The sequence below is a fragment of the Penaeus vannamei genome, chromosome 34 (assembly GCF_042767895.1).
Source record: "Penaeus vannamei isolate JL-2024 chromosome 34, ASM4276789v1, whole genome shotgun sequence".
Classification (NCBI taxonomy): Eukaryota; Metazoa; Arthropoda; class Malacostraca; order Decapoda; family Penaeidae; genus Penaeus; species Penaeus vannamei.
The window spans coordinates 27,772,997-27,775,496 of NC_091582.1; the positions used below are offsets into that span (position 1 = coordinate 27,772,997).

Below are 2,500 nucleotides of genomic sequence, written 5' to 3' on the forward strand. Positions count from 1 at the left end.
CATTGTCAGGTAGGGTCACAGCTAGAGCAATGCATTTGAATTTGTAAACATTTTGATAGGCAGCAAATGATCCTTTGAATAAAGCTCCACAGAACTAAAATATTACCATTTCTTTTGGTTTCCATGTTGATAATATTAATGATATATAATAATAATGATAATAGTAATGGTGATATTAAGAATTATAATGGAAGTAAATAATATCAGTAATAATAATAACAATAATAAACAATAATAATAGTAACAAGCAAATCCAGTTAAGTTGCCTTTATGACAATTACATTATAACGTTATGATTGACTTCCAAGAAAAGTAGTATATGATTAAAAGAATGAAAAAAAAAATTATATATATTTCACAAAGGTGATAGTTGCATTGGTACTGGCAGTGCTAGCAATACCACTTCTATAAAGAGAATATACATATAACTATTATAAATGAAAATCATTAACCTCTTATGTCTAAAATTTAACAAAGTTGTACACTAACCTTTATCTTTCCATGATTATTGCATGAAAATTTACTAATGGAGTTACCATTCAAAATCTAATAAAAAGAATGAACTATACATGCACGCAGTGAACATCAGATCACTAGGAGAGAGAGAGAGAGAGAGAGAGAGAGTGTGTGTGTGTGTGTGTGTGTGTGTGTGTGTGTGTGTGTGTGTGTGTGTGTGTGTGTGTGTGTGTGTGTGTGTGTGTGTGTGTGTGTGTGTGTGTGTGTGTGTGTGTGTGTGTGTGTGTGTGTGTGTGTGTGTGTGTGTGTGTGTGTGTGTGTGTGTGTGTGTGTGTGTGTGTGTGTGTGTGTGTGAGAGACAGACAGACAGAGAGAGAGAGAGAGAAAGAGTATATAAAAATGCCTCATTTACCTGGAATACGTTCAATAATGATATGAACAAAGGCAGTATCTCATCTTAACCCCATCATAAACACTAAATGACAAAAAAAAAAAAAAAAAAAAAAAAACTAAAAGAACGTCTCCCTTACCCGAACGATTCTGGATTAAAAGCCTCGAATACAACAACACGCAGACGAACTCCCATGTGATTCGAAAACGCATGTGTGAAGGGAAGCGGTGGCTGTGATATTGGTATGTTAGTTATTTAATTTAATTAAGGTTTTGATAAGATTTTAGATTTATGAGAGTGGTAAGGTTGATATCATTTAAGATGATGGTTCGTTTTTTAAGTAAATATTATGTTTAATTACCACGAAGTGCTAGTGCGAAAAGGTCGATATACATCTTCCTCATATATTGTGACGGGATAGACTTGTTTATTTTATTGACATGTAACGTCCTGGGTGCATTGTTATGCTTAACTGGTCAGCACATAGAGTAACATGTGATCCAGTAACAAAAGGCCTTTTGTTAATGGCAAGATATCCTGGTCTGGTTTTGTATACAAACCAAGCATTTTCAAACCACCTCGGTAAAGTGGTAAATTTAGAAAAGGACGTCACCAACGCTACTGGGAACGAAACAAGATTTGTTTGATTTCTGTTTTGGTTTGGTTAATTCTGTCGTTTGTTTCCAACGGAAATGACTAGAATCCAGACTGTAGAGTATTTTTATTGTGTGGGGAATATTATACTTTTTCATACACGGAAAACATCATTTTGTCTACATTTGCGCAGACGGAAATGTGGACAGATGATGAAACAAGTGTGTGGAAAGGTCAAAAGAATTTTATGCGCAGAAGATGAGTTATAAAAGAACTAAGCGTCCGTTGAAAGTTACCTGAGAACTACATTTGTGTGGACAGAATTTGACCAAATAATTTAGCAGACCAAACTCGACAGCCTTGGCTAGAATGGCCCCCAACCCCTGCCCAGGAAAACAAAGAATCCTCCATATATTCACGGCAGGAGAGAGCGTTGGACAGGCTCAGCATTGGGCGTTTCCACATGTTTAAACGCACACTAAGTACAATTTATACTGTCACTTCCATGAATATAAACTATAACGTACCTATGCAGAGAAGGGGCTGGGTTGAGGGTCTGGTTGGCATAAGCTATGCCAACCAGAAGCATCAGTTGGGTTATATTAATAGCTGTATTATTCCCAAGAAGGTAAATTCTCGCTGCTCATTATTGTATTATGGCTATTCAGATTTTTGAAGAGCATTTTTATTTGCCTTTGTTCTTTTCATTCTAAACTGTCACTGTTGGCCTAAATGGTGTTTATTTTTTTTCAGGTTATTCATTACTTTTTATGCTATATGATATGTAAAAGATTTTTTTGAAATTCTCATTTTTATCTTCATTAAATACTTGACCTCCTCTTTAAATACGCTATCATTGTTAATAGCATCTAGTCTGTTTCCTTTAACAATTACCTGTGTGACCTACCAGGAAGGTCAGTAAGTCTTTACACAGTAATTTTTTGAACAAATGAGGGTTTGCTTTTACCAAGTGCTTGATGCAAGGTGTGGTTTCCATGCTTTACCGAATCGGTAAAAGTAATTGGTAATTCGATGTAAGGCTACTTTGATGGATTGTCT

At 35.4% G+C, this 2,500-nt stretch overlaps 1 protein-coding gene across 2 annotated transcripts in view; it reads left to right on the forward strand.

Moving 5' to 3' along the window:
* Nucleotides 1–1,007: 1,007 nt before the first annotated feature.
* Nucleotides 1,008–2,500, forward strand: part of LOC113822473 (nucleolin) — a 23,943-nt gene continuing 22,450 nt past the window's right edge. For both annotated transcript variants that reach the window (XM_070113667.1, XM_027375022.2), the window contains exon 1: nt 1,008–1,089. The gene's annotated coding sequence lies outside the window, so the exon portion shown is untranslated. The remainder of the gene's footprint in view (nt 1,090–2,500) is intronic.